We start from the raw sequence: 7,653 nt of genomic DNA, 5'->3' as shown, positions 1-7,653 counted from the left end.
ACCCAAAAAAAAAAAAAAAAAGTCAACCACCACCTGCACGAGCTCCATCAAAGATCTAACTTCTTTTTCCTGTAGCTGCGACCCCGTTTCTTTCCATCATCCCACCGTCACACCTCCTTTGTCTGACCTTCTTAGGTCAAGGAACGTCATCGGGGTTCGACATAGTCCCTCGGGTTCCGGACTTTTCCTTCCGCACAACCGAGTCAGCCAACCAACCGCGTCCTCCCGTCACCTGAGATCCCGGGTGATCGCTCTCGCGAGTCCAGAGGCGCTAATCACGCAGGCGCACTGCCCCAGTCTCCCTTAATATGCCATGAGAACAATGAATATGCCGTTGCACATTTTCTTTATTCATGAGTTTATGGATATTTGGATTGTTTCCACTTCATGACTGTTATGAATAATGTTTTCTTGAACCTCCACGTGTAAGTTCCTGTGAACATGTTCTTAATTCTCTCCAGTAGACACCTAGGAGTGGAATTGCTAGATTGTATGGTAACTGCTTTTTTTGGGGGGGGGGGGATTGGGGTTTTTTTTGGTTTTGGTTTTTTGTTGTTGTTGTTTGAGGAATTGCCAAGCTGTTTTTCAGAGAGACTGCATTATTCTGCATTCCCACCAGCAATGTATAAGAGTTTTAATTTCTCCATATCGTCGTTTGCTATCTTTTTGATCATAGCCATTATAGTGGGTGTGAAGTTGTGTCTCACTACAGTTTTGGTTTGTGTTTCCCTGATGGCTAATGGATGTTGAGCATCTTTTCATGTGCTTATTGGCCATTTGTATGTTTTTTTTTCCTTTTGGAAAATATCTATTCAGAACCTTTGCTTATGTTTTAAATTAGTGTTTTGCCTTTTCATTAAGTTGCAAGAGTTCTTTGTATATTCTGGATATGTTTCTCATCAGAAATATGATTTTTAATATTTTCTTCCATTCAGTGGATTGTCTTTTCACTTTCTTCATGGGATGTTTTGAGGCATAGAAATGTTTAATTTTGATTAAGTCCAGTATATCTGTTTTTTTTCTTGTGATACTTGTGCTTTTGGTGTCATATCTAAGAAACCATTGTCTACTGTAAGGTTGTGAATGTTTACACCTATGTTTTCCCTCAAGTATTATATATTTTTAATGTACATTTAGGTCTTTGATCCATTTTGAATTAATTTTTGTATTTGGTGTGAGGTAGGAGTCTAACTTTGTTCTTTCATGTGTAGTTATCCAGTTGTCCCAGCATTATTTGTGAAAAAGACTATCCTTACCTCACCAAATCATCTCGGCACTTTTATTGACGGTAGCTTTTGTTTTGTTTTGTATTAAATTCTGGACATTTTGGATACTATCTTGTAAAAATGCAGAATTCTCTTTATGAAAATTTTAATTTTAGCTGGCAGTTTAATTACTTCTGGGTCCCCTTGAATTTATTTAGACTTGTTTTACACTTTGTTGATGTAGACTCAAGGGAGGCCCAAGGTGTTTCCCAGCCCCAATAGGTTGGCAATACTCAAATTCCATGTCCTGTCTTCCCTAAGGATTTTTTTCAGACTTGGATTCCAGCTTTGTCAGGATCTCATTATTTTGAGGCCTTTCTGGCATCTCAGCTTACATGTTAAGATCTCTCCAATGGCAAGGCCAGATGTCACCAGACACTGTTTTTTGTGCCTTTCCCCGTGACCAGCACTGCTCCATTGCTACTCAACCCTGTAGAGGTTGGTATCCCATTAGACTTGAGTGGTCCCATTATGTGCACATATATCCCAGCCCTTGTACTGGGACACATGTATCCCAGGTGTCTCACCCTGACCAATGGCATTCCTTCTGCACAGAACTGCCCTTCCTGATGCTTTGCCCAACTGGTTCCAGCCACTTCATTCTAATCACTTTCTACTCAGCTTTGTGGGATTGTGTACTTTGTTGGGACCCCAGCTCCAAGCTGTGGTTCATTGGGAAATTGTCCGCGGGCATGAAGCTGGGAATTTATGGGGCTAAATTGAATTTCCCTTTATGTAAGACTCACAGCTATGTACTGCCTGTTACCCATTACCTGAAAACAGCTGTCCTCTCTTATCATTCTTTATAATGGAAGGGCTGGCTTTTAAAAAACTACAATGGGAATATATTTGTTTCATTTTTCTAAATACTCAGAATCACAAAATAATATTACTTATCCTGAGTATCATTTGTGAAAAATAATGAAATTGTCTACCATATGTTTAGTATCCTGGAATTTTTTAATAATACTACATTGAAAAGAGGGCTTAGTACATTTTGTAAAATTCTAAGAGAGACTGATAATTCTGAAGTGGCCTTAAGAATTACAGTGTAACTCTTTAAATAGCAAAAACCTAAGGAAAATTGAAAAATGCCTTCTATAAATCAGCTGAATTATTTGAATGCAATTCAAATTACTAGAAATAACTTTCTAAAGAGTGCAAATAATACTGTTACAAGAATCATAATGAGGGGGAAATTATTCTAAAGAAGTAGAGTGCTCAGCTGGAGGAGATAATTAGGTAATGAATGGTTAATTGGTAGAGTATGAAGTTGGTGTGTAGGTATATCAAAGTAGATTAAAAAGTCTCAAGAGAGACAAAGCAAAGGAGAAAGCAATTTAGTGTATTAACCAGTATCCTCCCTCCACAGCTCTTAGACATATGTAAGAGCATAATCTTTTAGGGAGAAAACTGATAGCATTCATTTATTCACTAAATGGAGAAAACTATGAAAATTATTTGGAAGCATTAAAATTATGAAAATTATGGCATTGAGAAATTAATTAAATAGCTATATAATTTAACTTGACTCTCAGATCTTTAATACATAACACTAAATCTTTTAAAGTAAAAGACTAGCACCCTGAGGTTAAAAAGTTAGCACTAAACAGAACAGAACTACTCAACACAGGCAACCAGAAGATTCCCACAGACTAAACACATAGGTATATAGTAGGCCACTACTGTTCTCCCCAAGTGCTGGCCTGTGGTAGAAACAGCACATTGTCTAGTAGAATAAAAACATGTCCTCTTCCAGTAATTCTTTTGTGTAGTATTTTCTTATTTATGACACACAATAAATGGTCACTTGAAATTCTGCTTGCTGAGAAATGATCTCTGATCTCCCACAGACTTTAGTTTCTCTGAACTCTTTTAAGTGCAACTCTTTTGCACTCTTTTAGTTTCTCTGAACTCTTTTAAGTTCCTGATCAGATCTCCAGGCCTTCTCTAAAAAACAAGACAGCCTGTTTGTAGGGTTGTCAGAAAAAATGCAAGCAGCCCAGTTAAATTGTATTTCAGGTAAACAGCTTATGGGGGGAGGGTATAAGCATGTGCTAAATATTACATGTGACACACCTCTGCTATAGTGATTGCATTATTCATTGTTTATCTCAAGTTCAAGTTTCACTGGATGTCCTGTACTTTTATTTATTAAATCTGGCAAATCGACCTGTTCAGTAAATACATGCCAGCTTGGTTGGCAGTGGCAACTGGAGGTTGAGACTGTAGCCTCAGAGTCTGGGAGACTTAAGTCCTTAGATAAGAACTGCCTCCAGTTGACCTTGTTGGGTATGATTTATTTTTTCAACTGTAAAAGGGCATAATTATAGTATATTTAATATTCTTGTTGGAAGGATTCAAAGAATTTTTTTTAAGTGACATGACAACAATGCCAAGGTCTTACAAATAGTAAGCCCGCAATAAATATAAGCTATTTATTTAATAATATGTTATTATTTTTCATTCAAAGAGAATGAGACTTAGAGTATGTATTTATATATATTTCCAATATTCAAAGATTGTTTCCTCAACATACTTCTCTATTAAGATATTTTGAAGTTCCCTTTTACCATCATAATATTTCATTCAAAACCTCTCAAAAATTCTTAATACCTATGAACAATTTGAGCCACTTGGATCAAATAACCTTCTCAAAGCTGTGAAGATCAACAAACTAGGTCCATTATTTTCCTCTCTATTCTTCATGTAAATTTACTAAACTGTTTGCATAAATCAATGTGTAACCTACAAATAATAATAATTCATATGGAAATGAGATTTTAATTCTAAATAGTATTATTAGAGCCTATAGAAAGATAACTATGTGAACTATGCTATACAATTTAGGAGAATAAAAGGTTAAAACTATAAAAATAAGTGTTTCACTTTATACACATTTATGTAAAACGTGTAGGATAAGCGCAGGATACAGAAAAATGGATGTAACATTAAGCTAGTTTAGAAAAAATTCAATCATCCGCCCAATCCTCACATCCTATAGCTAATTTAAACTAAACACATTTATACATATCTGGCTTCAGACTTCAGAGTTGAAGTGTGCGGGCTCTAATTGCGTTCTGGCAGTTATTTGCTAGAAGTTTAAGCAGGAGAGCTTTGAAATCTTTCTCAAATACTGTTTATATATTAACTAGCTCAACATGTAATGTGATTAAACCAGTGAGTCTACAAATCAGTCTCAAGGGAAGAACATTCTTTGAACATCTGTGAAATTATTTTTCAATCATTTTAAATTTTATTTAAAATTAAAGAGGTGTCTTGAGAGTCCCCATTTATTCTTTTATTTCTTCCTATTGCCATCTCCTATTGACATCTGCATGTCAAGGCCATGCTTCTCTTTTGGTTGTTAATCAATTTCATTTTGAGATGTCAGGATCAGACAAAATTCAGTGTGTCTGAAACCAATTCACTCTTCCTGTGAAATGGAACACTTTTCCTGAACGTCCAATTTATGTGCTTTGCCATTACCTAGGATCAAATGTAATTTCTGTTGCATTCTTCATTACAGTGTACAATCAGTTGTCATGTCTTGTCAATTCTTCCCTCACACTGTCTATTGTATGTGTAGCTCTAGTTGCCCACAATACACACATAAAGACACACACGCACACTTTCTATACCCATTCTTCACTTCTGGTCTGAGTAACCATTAATTTTAAATGGTTTAGAAGCTTTCTAATTGCTTCTATCTCTCCCCTTTAATTTATCCTGAATGTAACTATCAAATTAACCTAATAAGGTAACACTTTCTTCATGATTTTTTCTTATTCATACCAAAGCAATGGTGTCCAGTTAACATTGACCATTTTACATTACGATTTAGGTATGGTTTCTAATTAATAATTTTCTACACCACGAATCCAATTGTTAGTCATCCCATTTTGTCCCTTTTCATTTCGTATTGTAAATATTGAGTTCTTAGATCAGCTTTTTACCCTGAGTGGTCATGAATGAAATTTCAACTTTTGGCTTTGAAAACTGTAAGCCCTACTAATTACTGAAAGAAATCTTAAGATACAGGAAACTCCCCCTTCTCTCATAGAACTCAGGAAAGCAATTACTATCTTGTTATCATAAAAGTATCCTTTCCAAGTGTTATTTTTTAAGAAATAAGCCTTATAAGACACATGGGCCTTAGGTATCGCTGCTATATGCATGACAATTCTGATTCTGCCCTCGCACTAGCAATTTCATTTGATAGAATATGTAGTTATGTTCACCACAAGGCATATTTAAGAACACTATTTCTAGGAGCCCAAACTGCAAATGACCCAAAGATCTATCAATTATAGAACAGATACACCATACTATATTAAGATAACAGAATACTACAGAACAACAGTGAAGAATTAGAAAAACAGCCGGCTACCCCCGCCTCCTTCCGACGGATCCGCGCTCTCCCGCTGTTGCGCTGACTCGGCTGCCCTGGAGACAAAGCACCGCTGCCGCCGCCACCGAGCGGGTCCTGGGCCGTGGCCGGGCCGGCCCCGCCCCCCGGCCCCCCAGAACTGAGCAGAGGGCGGGGAAGTGAGCAGTGGCCTGAGAGGTCCCAAACCCCCAGGCCCCGCCGCCATGAAGTTGAACCAGCGCAGCCTGGCCTTCCACGCCACCTGCGACGCCCCGGCCGACAACGCGGGCTTCCAGTACAAGAAGGGCGGCCGGCATGCGGCCCACCACCGCCGCTGGTCTGTGCCGCGCGGCACCATGCTCTTCTGCTTCGGGGACGCGGCCAGCCGTGAGCCCGTGGGAGTCATCATCCTGGAGGGCTGCACAGTGGAGCTGGTGGAGGCGGCAGAGGAGTTCGCCTTCGCCGTGCGCTTCGCTGGGGCCCGGGCCCACACCTACATGCTGGCTGCCGAGAACCAGGCCGCCATGGAGGTCTGGGTGAAGGCGCTGTCGCGGGCCAGCTTCTACTACCTGCGGCTGGTGGTGCGCGAGCTGGGACACCGGTTGGCGGCCGTGCGCGCAGGGGGCCCACTCCCGCCCCGCCGACCCCACACGCTCCCGCCCAAGGAGGAAGGCTGTGCCTTGTGGAGCACGGAGACCCGCCGCCCCCAGCCCCCGGCCCGGCCCTGACCCCCCGCCACTACCGCCCTGCCGGCGGGCCTCGGCGCCCAGCCGGCCTCTCGACTCGGCCTCTTTCGCCCAGCTGCACGAGTGGTACGGGCAGGAGGTCGGGGCGCTGAGGGGCCAGTGGCTCCGCAGCCAGGCCCAGCCCTGAGGAAAGGGCTGAGGGCCGGAACCAAGGGGAAGCGGTCAAGGCCAGCCTTGGGGCCAGCACTGGTCCTGGCTCTGGTGCCACTCCAGCCTCAGGCCCTGCTCTGACAGGCCCAGCCCTGAGACACGGGGACCTGGTCCTGAGGGCGGTCGCAGTCGGCGTAAGCCCTGAGGTCCCTGCCTGGTCTGCTCTCGGGGACTCATGCTCGGAGAAGATGCTGGGTTCTGAGGGGTGCTTTGGGACCTCTGTCATTCAGAGAAAGTCCAGCCTTGAGGAGGCCATCGTGCCTGATCCTCAGGAGAATCCAGGCCCTGGGTGATCCTCAAGCAGCCGGAGGGCTGGTTTTGTGGGAACTGTAGCCCCCAGCCCAGCCCTGCAGGTGCCTCGGTCGCCTGTCCCGAATCACCTGGCCGAGGTTTGTTGCTGGCAATAGGCGTCCACTGGGGCTGCTGGGACCTGTGAGGATCTGTGGCCTGGAAGGCACATGCCCAGTCAGCGCTGGTCCAGAGGCTCCACACTGGGCCTCACGCGGACAGGAGGCTGGGCCGGGCTACACCACACCTGGCCTGACCCTGTGGCTCCAAGGCCCGCCGGAGGAGCTGCCTGGCTGCTGGCTGCCTGCCTCCATAAGCGTGGGCTTTCATGTGTGCCCAGCACTGTGAGATGGCCTGGTCCCCGGGGCTCCCGGCCCAGAGTGAGGCCGAGGCAGCACTTTCCCCGGGGCCTCAGCCAGGCCTTGAGGTGGTGCTCCAGGGACCGTAGCGGCCCTCTGGCCTCGGGCCACGTCTGTGCTCCTGTGGCAGCCCTCACGCTCTCCCAGCACCGCTTAGCCACATCCTCTGCCTTTTCCCGAAGCCAGCCTGAGGCGGGGCCTCTCGGGAGCTTGCCTGACCTTGTCCAGTCCTGGGCTGGGCAGCTGTGGCCTGAGCTGACTTTCCAGCAGGTTCCCCTAGGGAGGAGGGGCCATGACCTGACTCACGGCCTAGAAAGGGCCCGGGTGCCAATCTGATAGGGGCAAAGCAGCAGCTGCAAAGCCATAATTTGGCTTCCAGAACCCTCTCCCTCCATCGCAGCCCCTCTCTGAGCTTGCAGACTCAGCCCCCTTCTCGCCCACAATATTCCAAGAGGGAGACCAGGTCTCGCTTTGCT

At 44.2% G+C, this 7,653-nt stretch overlaps 1 pseudogene; it reads left to right on the top strand.

The window, feature by feature from the left end:
• Positions 1-5,846: 5,846 nt before the first annotated feature.
• LOC103085624 (sesquipedalian-1 pseudogene) lies at positions 5,847-6,507 on the top strand (annotated as a pseudogene).
• Positions 6,508-7,653: the final 1,146 nt, after the last annotated feature.

Source organism: Lipotes vexillifer, unplaced genomic scaffold (genome assembly GCF_000442215.2).
Source record: "Lipotes vexillifer unplaced genomic scaffold, Lipotes_vexillifer_v1.1 scaffold66, whole genome shotgun sequence".
NCBI classification, from domain to species: Eukaryota; Metazoa; Chordata; class Mammalia; order Artiodactyla; family Lipotidae; genus Lipotes; species Lipotes vexillifer.
This window is presented reverse-complemented; position numbering and strand designations above follow the sequence as displayed.